The sequence below is a fragment of the Haliaeetus albicilla genome, chromosome 3 (genome assembly GCF_947461875.1).
Source record: "Haliaeetus albicilla chromosome 3, bHalAlb1.1, whole genome shotgun sequence".
Lineage (NCBI taxonomy): Eukaryota > Metazoa > Chordata > Aves > Accipitriformes > Accipitridae > Haliaeetus > Haliaeetus albicilla.
The window spans coordinates 20,062,313-20,076,796 of NC_091485.1; positions in this window are offsets into that span (position 1 = coordinate 20,062,313).

Below are 14,484 nucleotides of genomic sequence, written 5' to 3' on the forward strand. Positions count from 1 at the left end.
AGATGTCCGCACATGTGGAGCAAGCCCGCCGTGTACCAGTGCTTCGACCTCCTGCCAGGCACCCCAGGGCTGCGCAGCCTCCAGCTCCCGCTCCCCACGGAGAGCAGGGCAGGATCAGCCGTTCCAGCAATCTGTGCCTGGAAAACAGGGGCAAAATCCAGCCCCAAATGGGGTTCTTTTGTGAGGCCAGTAAACACGAATCCCCATAGCTCATCTAGCCCTAGAAGTCAGCAACCTCAAAAGATCTGCCTCAGCCACCTAGTTAAGGACACAAACTAAACAAGTCCTGCTCACGCAGAATACCTTGCTGAATCCCATCCTACACACTCTGGAGAGAAGACACAAAAAGCAGCCTTCTTTATGATTCCCTTTTGAACTAGCTGCATTATTTCTCGGCTGTACATTAAAACAGATGTCTCATTGATTTCCCAGTTACAAAGAAATCATTCTTTTCATGTCTTGTGACGGATGTTTCTTCAGATGAACAGCTTCGACTTCAAACAGGATTTTTACGTCATGGAATAACTTTTCCCAAACTGATTTAAAAATATCTGCTAGCAAGCCAAAGCCAGCCTCGTATTTCTTAAGCAAAGAGCGAGTAAAAATGCTCTCTTCTCAAAACTGTGCAAAATGTCACTGGCATTTGGCATTTTTGTCCCATACAGCGCTGATCATGACAGAACGTAACAGGTGCCTAATTACAGAGCATTTACTTATCTTTTTTTTTTTAATCTCATTATCAACCCTGAAAGAGTAAGCCGCAGACACATCTATGCTTAATTTCAATCACCTCTCCTTCATTAACAAGAGGAGGTTTAGTGCACTTTCTCAAACTACTTTTGTATGGTTTGCTTATTTTGTAATCCTTGGAAAAACTTTAAAGGTGGAAAAAATACAGAAGTATATAAATAACATTTTCTACTTTGGAAGTAAAATGCCCTGTGCTGAGGTAAAGGAAAACTGGGGAAATAACTTCATGATTTACTGAAATGCAAGAAGAGAAGTATTTTGTATACCATTTTGGATTTTGGTTTAGACAGGGACACAATGCTAGAAAGACTACCTTGGTCTTTTCCTCTTAATCCTTGGCCATGCAAATCCTTTGTCCCACTTGAACTCACTATAAATGGGGAATAAACCTCTCCCATGAGCTACTTAGTGAAGCAGAGTCTGGGGAGGGGTGAAACACTTGATTACAACTTTAACATGGCTCTTGGTTTAGCCAGGAGAATTTGTAGTGCCAATCCCTCCAGCAGATCTTTTTTCTCAAGAGATTACATCAAAGGTAAAGAAAAGAGCAACTACTATATCTTACAATGAAATGGCATGAATAGCTACATGCACCAATTATTAACTTCACAGGCTGCTTCTATCTGACAAGAGCACACCTGAGCATCTGCTTCTTCAGAATATGGTTGCAGTAGCTGCTGTTTGCCTGTTAAAGAGTACTTTAAAAGGTCTCACACAGGGAACCAAAAATACACTCACAAACTCACTTTGTTAAATCAGCATCAAGCTTGTAAACACCTTTCTCATTAGAAATTTAATTTAGGAGAAGATCCAGGTTTATGATTTAAGAGTAAGGGCAAATATGAGAATTTGAAATGCCAAAGCTTAGTCTCCACAAGGCTCTCTTGCGTGGATTGCTCATCTTTGTCACAGCTATATCTAATTACATGCCTGCTTCTGTTTCTCGGATAATACAGTATAATATAAAATGAAGAGCGGTCTTGGGGACTGGAATTTCACATTGTGAACTCTGGAGTTTCTGCTCATCTGTGCCATTCTGCATGCATACTGGTGACCACTCTGTTTACATACCTGTATATACAGAGCTGTGAAATAAGGACATTACCAAACAGAATAAAAGCGTAATACAAAGGTCAGAATCACAAGTTTCCCTGCCCTGGAAATATGAAACACCACCACACATCCAAGAATTTTTTAGTGAAAAAAAAAGTAATCATCTCAAGCATTTTTTCAAACTTATTCTCAGTTGCAAAAATTCTGTTCAAGCAGAAACAGTTTTTAAAAGAAAATGTCAGTCACATAGAAAAAGGGACGTTTTATTCTATGATCAATCTTTTAGCAGCCAGGGTGGCACATACCTCCTTCTGTTTTGCTCTTTCTTATCAAAAGGCCTCATGGCTTCTAGCGGAATACCATAGCCCTGCGCTTGCTTTTTATATGCACAAGCATGGCACTCCAGTTCACATGTGGATGTAGCCACAGGATACTTGCAGCCACATATCACAACAACAGGGCCACATATACCTACGGCGTGTAACATGCGCATATGCCCATGACTGGTTATGTGCAAAGGCATGCGTGCAAAGGCGTGCATGCAAATACCAGCACACTTCGAGCTCCAGCAACACGGGCTGCGTTCTCCCGCAGTCCACCCAAGCAAACCAGGTATTTTAGGTACTGCAGGAGCATGGGTTACACATGCATACAAAACCAAACATGTGGGGTGACATCCTGTCCACATGAAAAGATGAGTCTGTAATCTCCGTGGGTGTCAATTTAGCATAATCCCCACAGAAAGGTTTAGTTTGCTTTAAAATACACAGATGTCGTATTTAAGAAGGGCCCATTCATTTTGGGCCCAAAATACATAAACCTGCCTTGAGTAATAAAGCAAAAAAGGTACTTTTTGCTGATATGTTGTGGTTTAGGATTTCTGAGGAGGTGAAGTATGGAGCTCAGTTGTTGTTTTCGTTTTCTGAGGGGGTTTTATTATTATTAAGTTTTAATTTAGTTTGGCTCAATCTTTATTTTGTAAGTATGTAAATACAAGCAATCCAGTGCCAATAGCTAGAGCAGTAATTCTGGTCAAAATGAAACACAGAGCTTTAGGCTATAAACCTAAGACAAAAATCAAAGGATTTAAATGAAATCTGACATGGCAACTCATTAAATTCAAGACTATCCGTGATATTTCATTAAACATCAGTTAAGTGCATCTTTAAACAAGATGAATGCAAGTTCAGGAAATGAAACAGTCATTGCCTAAATATTTAACATGCTAGAGACAAAGGGAAACACCACTGTTGAACCAAATCAGAGGAATCACCCCAGCTAGTCCACAGCCTTATCTTCAAGACTTGTCTATATCTGCATCTCCAGAGGCATTTATCTCTTTTCTAGAATAAACTCTAAAACCGTTCTTAAGACTGGATGACTGAAATGAACACAGTATTACTGACAAGGCTACATCACCATGACGACATCAGACCATTTAATTGTTTGACAACCTAGCTCTTAGGCATTTGACCAATAAGTTTGATTTTTAATTATTTTTTTATATTGTGAATACAAAGCTTTCCCCCAAATACTGAGGACCCCATGCCAGAGCAGGTGGGTGCCCAAAGGAGGCTGTGACCCCGTGGGAAGCCTGTGCTGGAGCAGGTTCCTGGCAGGACCTGTGGCCCCATGGAGAGAGGAGCCCATGCTGGAGCAGGTTTTCTGGCAGGACTTGTGACCCCGCAGGGGACCCATGCTGGAGCAGTCTGTGCCTGAGGGACTGCAGCCTGTGGAAGGGACCCACGCTGGAGCAGTTTGTGAAGAACTGCAGCCCATGCAAAGGACTCTTGTTGGAGAAGTTTGTGGAGGCCTGTCTCTCATGGGAGGGACCCCACTCTGGAACAGGGAAAGAGTGTGAGGAGTCCTGCCCCTGAGGAGGAAGGAGCAGCAGAGACAAGGTGTGATGAACTGACAGAACTCAGGAGTGGGGTTGTGCCCAGGAGGAAGGGAGGGCTAGGAGGAAGGTGTTTTTAAGATTTGGGTTTATTTCTCATTATCCTACTCTGATTTGACTGGTAATAAATTAAATTAATTTTTTTCCCCGAGTCTGCTTTGCCTGTGACAGTAACCGGTGAGTGATCTCTCCCTGTCCTTATCTTAATCCACAAGCCTTTTGTTATATTTTCTTTCCCCTGTCCAGCTGAGGAGGGGAGTGATAGAGCGGCTTTGGTGGGCACCTGGTCTCCAGCCAGGGTCAACCCACCACATAAAGCAATAAGATTTTTAAAGTAATAAGATCTTTAGATACTTAGCTACTGCCTTAAGTACATAATGTTAAGAAACTGCTCTGCTCCTGTATATGTGTAAATAATTAGGATGTAGATGAGGGTATAGCAGAGCTTTTTAAAAATAAGTAGTCCCATTCCTAGCATTTTGAGAGCTAATATGATGTATGCTGATCTGCACTACAAACAGCCCTAATGTTCATCTCACTGCTTAGACATACATACATTGCATGGCAATTCAAAACAGATTTTCCTAGTCCACCAAATCAAATCCTCAATCCCCAGAGGCTTAAAAGTGGCTAACAATAGGGAAATAGAAGTAACTGCCAAAATACATCTGAGCGTGGCCATTCTCCTCAACCTCTCCTGCTTTAACAGGCTACATGAAACACGGCTTGTTTTACCATACATCTCAGGCCATGGCCACACTTTCTCATTGCCAGAGCTCTGCAAGATATCTGCAATGGGTATACAATCTGCTTCTCAGAGGACTCAAGACTGCTACAGAGAGTATTTTTATCAAAGTTATCACAGGTAGTGTTTTCTCAGCAATGCTTTAAAGGAAAAGAAGAAAAAAAAAAAAAGACTTAAAGCTTACAGGCTGAGAGGAAGATTGAGTCAGAAAGCACCTGTGTTAGAACCACAGATGTTTTGCTCTGCCAAATTTAAAGGACCAGTTTGCAAAAAGTCTTAGTTGGGAGAAGCATGACAGCTGTTACACATGGTTGCCATATAGATGAAGCAACATTCCTCATTTCATGAGGAAAATCAGCAGTGACCATTTAATCAGAAAGGGGAAGACTGCTTTTGTGTGGCTTCTCTGCATTAATCTGCATCTGGTGGTGAACCCTAAGTTGTCCATCTGTACAGAGCAGCTACAGAGCTCCCAGTTACAACTGGAAAGCCAATTTCTTGGTCGCTCATACTGCACTGGCCTTGGACCATCATAAGTATGTCTGAGCTGACACTTGTCTGCCCCGCCATGCAGCCTGTTTTCCACATTTTTGTGGCTTGACGCGTGTGACACATAACCCAACATAACACATAACCCTGCTCTGGCCAGCTTTAAAAACACTGCAACAGGTGTGAGTCTCCCATGTGCGATAGCATCATGCCATCATGCCTAATCCACTGCACAAGAGCTGGTCGCCTGGGCCAAGGCATGGTCCAGAGAGAAAGCCTAAGCCCTCCTTGCTTTATCTAGAAATATGAATGGCACCAGCATTTTCAAAAAGCCTCCCAAAGCTGGTAGACCTAAGTCAAGGTTACTGGTGAGCCATCTCAGCAGCCTTACGCACATATCAGCAGCCCGTTCTGTAAGACAAAAGGCCAGAAACGCAGCCCCACTTTGGAGTGAAAATTTTCCTTCTTCAAGTTCGAGGTGTTTCTGACAGTCCACCACACACTGTGACCCAACACCCTCCACAGCGCAGCAGGGGATCTCAGCACCATCCAGGAAAAGTAAAACCCTGCTCATCTAGAGAGGATAGTGTGAATGGCCACAGCACAAGTGATGTGAAATGCAACCCAGGGGACAGGGGAGGGAAATGCAGCAAAGGGAACTAATGAGCCTGAGGACTTTTTCGGAGGGCAGTGGCCAAACAATCACATGACTGTGGGAGCTTCTTCCAAAGGACATGCCACTGGCTGAGTCTAATATCCACGAGCTCTTTGATCTGAGCTGTGAAAATAAATTAGTTATGGGGTTAGATGGTATCTTTGGGAGTTCTAGTAGTATTGTCTTTAAATTTCCTTTAGCTATGCATAACAGATGGGCAACATGTTAGTTTTATTTACAGACAGTCCTCATTCGCAGAACAACAGACATGGAAGGGGAACAGCCTGTTTAGTTTTGACATGAAGGACTTCTGTTGGGAAAAGTTCTGCTGAGAGGTTTAGGGGGACTTTTTTTTAATTGTTTTGTATTATCAGTTTGGACTTAAACATCTACTCCACAGCTCTACTGTTCTCCCATGGAAACTCTTAATCAAAGTTTAAACATTAATCAAAAGTGAAATAAAACTAAAATTACCTCTGAACTACAGTGACTTATGTCTTGGCAACTCTACCCTTTTGACCCTGCTATCACTTTGATGAATCCAGCCTATTGTGTTGTGTAGTAAAGCGCTGGCTTGCACAAGCTATAGCACAGGCTGCCAAGTAGTATACTGACTGGTTTGTAGATGCCTCTACTACCAAAGCCTCTGAGTGTGTATAGATAACATCATTGATTGGTTTAAACCAAACTACTGAATAAAACCACCATCCAGGCAACAACTCCCCTTCATCAGACAGAAGGCTGGGAGTGACTTGAGCTTTGTACCATCTCATGAAGATCAGTAGCCTCAAATTCTCCTAAATCAATGGGGACAAAAAGTTGCAGAGATAGTAGTTTTCCTTAAGAATAATTGGTTGGCATCTTCAATTAGCAGATCTACCATTAGTTGATCACAACCAATTAAGACTAATAATCCACCATTTATACTAATAATCCACTCATCTCACTTGTTTTGGCAAGACAAGTAGCAGTTCAAAAAGTCTTCCTCCAACCTGTGTACGGAATCAAAAATCTTTGAGTCCAATAGCCTTTGAGTCAGGTTGTCACACAGAAATCTGTGTCAACATCTTCAGCTGCACCCACAAGCAGAGAGTTCGCACTGAAGAAGAACTGATATATTCTGTCTTCCTCTGGCAAACCACCAGACCTGTACGCTGTAATCATGATTTCATGTACAAAGAAGACCTCAGGTGTTGTGAATTAGGAAACCCAGGACAAACTCCCACCTCTGCCATTGCTCTGTGGTGAGACCTTACCCAAGCCGTGTCGATGCTCTGCCATTCTCATCATCTCTGCTTTAGCCTGATGTTTTGCACTACACCCACATTGGGTCATGTAGGCAGTAAGACCAATAAAATTCTGCCAAGATCTAGATCTAGCAGTAGGCTGCAATTACCATCGGAAAAGATGCTTTTCTAGTGATATCATTTCAGTGTCATCAGAGCTGCCTGAAACAAATACTTCATTGTTTTATTGCATAAACATCCTTCTAGGTCATGTCTGCCTGGATGAACTTTGTCTCTGCCGTCAGAGGATGGAAGATGGTAGAGGTAGCCGAAGTGCGTCAGCTCTGCAAACCCACCGTTTCCTGGTTCAGCAGCTAACCGAACTGTGTCCACACATCATTGCTGGGAGCCGGCTCTTTCCCAGAAGGAAAATAGAAAATGTACTGTATCATTGTGGGGCAGCTGCAGCACGCTAAATAGAGTCACATTACTATCACTTCATAAGCAAAACCTGCTGCTGAGGGGAAAGAAAGGTTATGTTTGTTTTTGAGGTTTTAAAAGCATTTTTTTCTTTTTTTTTTTTCTCTTAACCCAAAGGGATCCAAACCAGAAGTTCCCTCCTGTCTGAAAGAGTTAGGCATAGGACATTTGTGGCCTGATTCTCCTCTCAGCTTGAGTTAAGTCTGATATACCTCCAGTGAGCTGACAGAGCTACTTCAGAGTAAAAGCAGGGCAAGGGAGACAAGAATCTGTGCCACACTAATGAAGTCATAACGGAGCAGCCGTCCAGCGCAGTCTCAGCATTTTCAAACCAAAATGATGTTGATCTTTCAGCTGGAACACACAAGATTTTGAAGCTCATTCAAGTACTCTGCACAAAATACTCAATTCCTTTCCAGCATCGTTTTATTGCAGTCAATAATATGGGTCTGTAGCCTGTTGAGGCCAAGAAAAATGGCAATGACTTTACCCTCTTTTCTCTGCTTGCCAGTTTTTAACCCAGGTGAAAGAGAAGACTAACTGGAATAAGCAACAGCAATGGGTAAGGAGCCCTTGCGAGTGCCATAAGGTGTGACATTCTCCAAAGCGTCCTGACACTTAGTGACAAGAGGAACTGCTGTGATCACAGCCTACGGCATGCAGACCACAGAAGTCATTCACCAATTCCTGCAGTTAGACCACAACCCTTGGGTGACTTGGCAGGTCTAGATTAGAAGGGTTTGGACACTGGAAATTATTTTGAATATTTGCCTCAAGCAAGGAGAAGGAACTACCATCATGTGTCTCAGATCTTTTTCTTTTTAAAGCTAGTTATCTTCATAGAGTCTACAAAAAGAAGAATCTCAGAGGATTCTGTCTGTGATAAATAAATCTCCTTTCTTTGAAGAAAGGCAAGTGCAGCCTCTGAGTTTGGTCCCTCTAAGAATTTGAGACCCGGCACAAAATCAGTTTCTGGTCCTAGTTAACAGGTAGACTCCGCCATGGGGGATATATATGCTTTCAGCATACAGCACTCCTTGTCTGCTCAGTCTTTGCTTTGGCCTTTGAACCTCACTTGTAATTCCCTACTTAGCTCTTGACCCTTCTTCACAGGCTTCTGATTTGACCTTTGCTAATTTTCTTCCTCCTAATCCTGACCTGCTTGTCTTACATTGCTTAAACCTTATCTCATCTGCTATCCCAGAATCTGCTCTGCAGTTTATAGTCCCTAATCTTGTGGTTAAGCCTCTGAGGACCTTCTTGGCCAGACCTTCTGGCTAAGTGCAGCCTGTTTCCCAGATTCTATTTCACTGCAGTACCTTCATCCCATCTCCAAACCTGATTCCAGTTTGACTCCTGTCAGAGGGCCTGATTACCCATATCCTACTGTCTGCGTTTTACCTCCCAGGGCAGAGGAACATGGCAGACCAGCGCCTGAGTCATCTGGGATGACTACCAATATCTAGCCTACATTTATTGCTAAGTCACCCCATCTCCTCCACACCAAAAATTCTCTCCCTTTTGGGGAGATTTTGGGGGCTGACATTGTGCGCATTTCTTTTTATATTCCTGCACTTAAGCATTTGAATCCAGTAGAGGCCTTGAACTATCAGTAGATATTCTGGACCTACCTTGCCCCCTCCAAGTAAAAGATATCTTTTTCTATGTTTTGTTACAAAAAGCATTTCCCACTCTGGCAATGGACAGCATCAGCCCAAGGCAGTGCTAACCATTCAAGTGTGCAAGTCTCATATTACCCTTCCATTCTCATCATATTTTTTGTGATACTCTCCTGTGTTACCTTACCTCTCCTTCCCACTTCCATCCTGATCTTCATAGTCCAACAAGTGTGTTGACCAAGACGGACTCTTATGGTTATTGGTCCCATCTTGCACAGCATATGGTCCCTGTCACACAGCTGAGTATTTGGCAATATCACCGAGTGGTCACAAAGCAGCCACGAGGGCACTGCCCTTCCTTTTGCCTGCCTCTCCTGAACAGAAGGTCCCTGTTCTCCACCTGAACTACTCCTTCTTGAGCAAGAGAAGCCCAACCCCATTGACAAATACAGGTCCGCTGTCCACACCCTGGCTGGATCTGCTAGCTCTTTCCATTGGCATCGGGTGGAGAAGGTGGGATGCCTCCTGTCTGCATGCCCAAGTTCTTTGGCAGTCTGGGTGCTACAACACACCCAAACAGCTTAAATTAGACAGCACTGTAAACTGGGGATGGGACTGGTGGAAAAGCATTGTCCTCTTCCACACCACCCAACTCAGAATCAGCTCAAAGCCACTCAAGCAAAATTAGCTTCAGCTGCTGTTGGTAGAGTCCTGACTATTCAGAATAAGTTTCCCATGCACAGGGTACTCAAAAAATAGGTGTAAAATGATTCTGACTAATCTTAGGAAACCCGGTAAGAACAAGGCAGATACTATGCACAGATTATTCTCCAGGCTGCACAAAGATATCCCTTCTCAAAGTCGCAGGCAACTTTTAATAAGTTCTAGAGCTTGTACTAGATCCTTCCTTTAATCATCTCCTAATATGTGTGAAGCAGTGTGATCCAGAAAGTTGTTGGCCTTTCCAGTGAAGGAAGTAGGGCTGGGTGGATGTTCGTGAATCTAACAGCAAGAAGTTATGTGGTTTTCCTCCTTACTTTTAAAAGATACCCACAGTCTGACTTTTTTCTTTCTTTTCTGGGCAAATAATCCAATCTGTATGCACTAGCACACTGATGATTCTTTGACTTCCTCCCTCATTTCTCTCCTGACAGAGCACACAAGAAACTAAATAGGTGGAGGTTTAATATTTTATTACTTCTATAGCCTTATTCTGAGATGTTTATAAAGAAGGAAATCAACCTCTTCCTGGATACCAATGGACTGTCAACTTCCTCCAGCCAGCTGCTTTGTAACACATGAAAAGCCTTTCTCACAGGCAGGCTTATTAGCTTCGCTCCAGCTATAAAAGAGGAGTGAAAAGAAAGCAAAGGGGCTGCACAAGCAGCATGCCTCAAATCCTTCCCTTGAACTCCTCCTCATGTTCACCAGAAACAGGTAGGAGCTCAGTATGTGGCACGTGTCTCAGGCTGTGTTCACACTTCTTGGACTTGGGAAGGATTTGAGCAAGGAGAAGGCAGGCAGTGTGTCAGAGGTTCCACCGAAGCAAGGGGGCTTAGACAGAACCTTTTCTGCACACTGAAGTACCCAGAATAAACTATGCATTGTTCCCAAAGATATAAACAAGAGATTCTTTAACTTTCATGCAAGCCCTTGCAATTTCAATTCTTTCCTTCACACATGTATCTGGAAATGCTCTTTGCTAAAATATAAATGCCCCGATTCTCTGTGTCCCAGCAGGAAACCTGGGACATCCATTAACATCAGAGCTTGCCAATACCCTGAAACTCGTAACACCGGGTAAAGCACCTGGCCTGACAGTTCCTAGGTTAATTTTTATGCTTTTTTTTTTCCCCCAATAAACCTGCAGGCAACTACATACTTTTCTCAACAAGCCTCTGGAGGAGAGTTCTGTTCTCTCTACCATAAGGGAGGTTTGATTTCAATGGTTTTCCAAGCTGGGCTGGGATCACAAATCAGGCTTGAACTATTGACCCACCTCTCTCAAATTCTGGGAGGTAAGTTAGAGAAATTCATGCCCAATATCAGATGTCTGAGCCAGGTGGGGATTCGTAATGGCTGGGCCAGCTCAGGTGGTACCTTTAGCAGGATTAGGACACCAAGCCACTCATGGCTTGGACAAAGAAATAGCTGTTGACCCAGAACAGTAAATACACACCTCCCGTGATGTGATTTTGAGTCCTCATATACGAGAAAAGGACTGGGAGAAGCCCCTCCTCTACAATCAGTTGGCTCAGCAGCCAAAACAGTGCGTAATGGGGGTAGATAAAAGCCAGGTTTAGTGCAGAAGGTAGGAGGTAAAATGGATCACAACCCTGGGGGGCAGAGAGGTGCCTGAACTCTTTCAGGACAAAAGCAGCTGAAGCTTCAGAAGACATAAGATAAAAACACCCATAGAGACAGCCGAGGGGCACAACACTGCACCCTTGCGAGGACCCAGGTAAAGAGCTCTCTGTGGTCTTTTGTCATGGTGGTGGGATTTTTGAGTTTTGATACTGGAAAAGAGAGGAGGCAGTCACTGCAGGAAGGAGGCTGGGCCTCACCATGCCACAGGGAAAAAAGGGCTAACAGCGAAGCTTGGGAGGGAAGAGAGCCGTGGGTCTGAGCTTAGGGCACCCACCACCAACAGCTCAAGAAAGCTGCCGTGCTGCACAGGTGGCAGTGCCAAAGGACTGAGAAGACAAGTGTGTGACAGGGTCATGGGCTGATGGTCTGGGATAAATTTGACAGCAGGATCCCATGTTAAGAAGCAGGAGAATTCTACAGCGATGTAACTCTCTCGCAGATACAAGAATATTTCCTCCCATTATCCATGCGGTCCTCTGGCTTACAACGTGCTTTCCCCTGGCATGAACAACCCAATGGCTCATCAGTTCATGCTATCAGCCAAGATAACGTTTTGTCTGTAGTGCACCCTTGCCCTCCCAGCATCAATCCATGATTTTGGTTCATTCTCAGATTTTTACTGGTGAAAAGTCAGAGCTGCTGCAGCTCCCCTTGCTTCCTGGCAAGGGTAAGAGAGAAGGGAAGATAAAAATACCAAGAAACCACACAAGTGTCAGAAACAGCTTTTCTGTAGCCAGTGGGAAACAACAATCAGCAAGAGGCATTTTGCGTCCCCCTCCGGGGGAACACAGCACATTAAAAATGGACATTTTTCCCTGGATTTTTCATGTATTTTGAGTGGTCCTTCTCTCATCACCTCACTGTCCTGCTCCCAAGATTTAAGGAGATCAGCAAGTGCTCTATGCCACGTTTGGAATAATGCCAGGAAGGCTGAAGGAAGCTGAGAATAGCTGTGTCAGACGATACCCAAATTTCAGGGCAGTGCCCTTGCCCCCATCTGTCCCCAGAACTGGTTTCCAGTCCTAAAAAAGCAGGGACAGAAAAAGATGGACAGGTCTCGACACATCAGTATAACCTCCCTAGCACATCAACACAGCAACCAGTTGCTACTTATATTCTTTTAGTGCAAAGCTGTTTACACAGAAAAAAATAAAATTAATACAAAAGGTAGACGAAACCACCTTGGGTTTTTTCCCCAGCCATGACACTGTGACAGTTCTGCAGCCTGTGGTTTTCCTTCGAACCACCCCGTTCAGAAAGCCTTCTGTGCATTCCCTTTCCAAGCATCTTGTCACAGACATCTTCTGACCAAATATGCAGTCAAACCTACTACTCTTAACATTGCTCATGAAACGAGAGTTAAAAACTGTCCTGCCAATCCACTGGCAAACAATCCTACTTCAAAAAAAGGAAGAAAAAAAAAGAAAACCAGAGTACCAGCGCACAGGTATTTGGGTTCGAAAAAGTTGCTCCTCCAAAAGCATCACGTACGGGTAGCTGAGAAAGCAGGAGCCGGGCTGAAAACAACTTCATCGCCTGCCCGGTTCTCAGGGTCTTCCTTGGTGCCGCTCTTCCCAGGCCCTGCTGGGAACCGAGGGCTGCTGCAGCAGTGCCCTGAGCACGTGCCTACTGAAAAGCCGGGTCGCTGCCCGTGGACATCAGCGCACATCGAGCTGCTGTCACAGGCAGGACCGGAGGAGACGGGAGCTCTTCCCTCACGGGCAGGCTAAACCTCTGCCGCGCAAAGCCATGCCTCTACGCCTGCCGCAACAGCTTCTTCCCACCTCCCCCCTCGCTCTCCCACCGCCCGCCCTGTTTCCATCTTGCGTTTCCTGCGGTGGTCTCGCCCTGACCTTTGACAGGCTCCACACAGTTAAATACGTTTGGCTGTAAGTCGCTTCGCTTCTAGCTGGGTTTTCATTTTGCCTATTCCCTTTCCCCCACCACTGCAGGATACAGCTCTTTCTTCAAGGGAAATGAATTCTATCTTCAGGTGAAAGTCCAGAGGTTTTTTTTCATTGACCTAAATTAAACTCCAGATTTGCATTGACATCAGAATTTAGTCCGAGGACTTTCAAGTCCTGCCAAATTCATAGAAATGGAGAGCAGCATACTTAAAAATCTACCTCCATTCATTAAAGTATTTTAATTAAACAATATTTATAGTACAATTGGACATACGCATGTGTATTTTGAGTGAACACTAGTATTTTAAATTATGCAATTAAATGAATTATTAAAATAAATTAGATGCCTCTACTCAGGGAGTCAGCAAAAGCAGGGACAGAAAGGATTTCTCCTCTATTACCGGCTGAAGAAAAGAGTTGAAATTATATATGTTAATGCTAGAAGGTGGTTCTTGAATTAAAATATCACAGGGCCCTCAAAAGAGAATAAAGGGCGAGGTAAGAATGATTAAGGTGCTTTTACACAAAGAATGATACTTTTTATATATCTTTGACCTTCTAAGGTCAGAGGGATTATAGGACTGTTTGAAGTTCAGGAGGAGATGAGCAAGGAAACAAGAGGGCTTTTCATGGGGTGATGAGAAGCTGTGGCTGACATTTCAAGAGCAGAAAGCCTATTTTTATTAACTCCTTCTTTCTCAGGTAAAAAATGCTTTTGACAGAAGAAAACAAAACAAGCATACAAATGTGCAAAAAATAATCCAATTTCCTCTGCAAACACACAGACCTAAACTTGAAGTTCAGCAGAACCAGTGTGGTCATCCATGAGGAGGCAGAAAAGAAAGACCCATCAGAGGCAGGTCACTGAAAGCGGGATAGCATGACATCATCAGTGGTTAAACTAACATTGCTCCCTGCACTTTTGGAAATTTATTAGGACAGCTGTTAAGATTCTGCAGCAGTCTTTGTATATTTTTATCTTAGATTTTTCTGTTTAAACATTTGAAGAATACGTCTAGTACATTTCTTTGCTCAACTCAATGGGTAAGCGAATATCGGGGCAGTTATTTGAGCATGCAAATAATAGCAAATACAGCATGTGTGAACTAGAGAAAGGAGTATAGCATAAGGACTCTAGGGTAGATTAGGTTATTTATTCTCAGTGAGTATTTAATTGCTGAAAAACACTTTGCAAGGGGGCAGGGGAAGGATAGGTTAAATTTAATAGTTTTGGCAGTAAGATCTTAGAGGAACGACAGGGCAAAGTGTTTCACTTGATATTTTCAGTATTCTTTC